This window comes from Triticum dicoccoides, chromosome 7A (assembly GCF_002162155.2).
Source record: "Triticum dicoccoides isolate Atlit2015 ecotype Zavitan chromosome 7A, WEW_v2.0, whole genome shotgun sequence".
Lineage (NCBI taxonomy): Eukaryota > Viridiplantae > Streptophyta > Magnoliopsida > Poales > Poaceae > Triticum > Triticum dicoccoides.
This window is the reverse complement of record NC_041392.1, coordinates 7,013,293-7,013,936: the sequence shown is the minus strand read 5'-3', so window position 1 is coordinate 7,013,936 and position 644 is coordinate 7,013,293.

Genomic DNA, 644 nt, shown 5'->3' with positions numbered 1-644 from the left:
AATTTGAAAACTAATGGCACTAACAGAAAGTTTATAATTTTTCTAAAACTAAAAGAAAAAAGAATAAAAAATAGAGCAAAAAACAAAAGAAAATAAACAATGCAGAAAACAAAACAAAAAAACTGGAAAAAATAGCAACAATAAGTATTTTGTTGTAAGTAGAAACAAAATAAAATAAATAAACCAACAAAGAAAACAAAAAAACAAAAAAAGTGTTTTCAAATTTGAAAACTAATGGCATTAAGAAAAAGTTTATAATTTTTCTAAAACTAAAAGCATAAAGAATTAAAAAATAAAGCAAAAAACAAAAGAAAATAAAATAAATAAAGCAACAAAAAAAACAAAAAAAGTGCCACCTACTGGGCCCCCATGGCCTGAATACGACTAGAAACCCATCCAAGGGCCAGGATTCAGGCCCGCAGGAGGCCCAGTAGGCCCACAGGCATAGCAGTGACAATTAGGCCCGTAAGTCTGCAATGGAGAGAAGCTCGAGAGGGGTGCGGCAGTGGGGCTTATAAACCACTGCGCACCCCTCTCAACTAGCGAGGTGGGACTAAACTTTCGACGCCGCAGCAGCACAAGGCCTTTGGTCCCAGTTGGTGGCACCAACCGGGACTAAAGGGGGCATTGGTCATGGTTGGTGC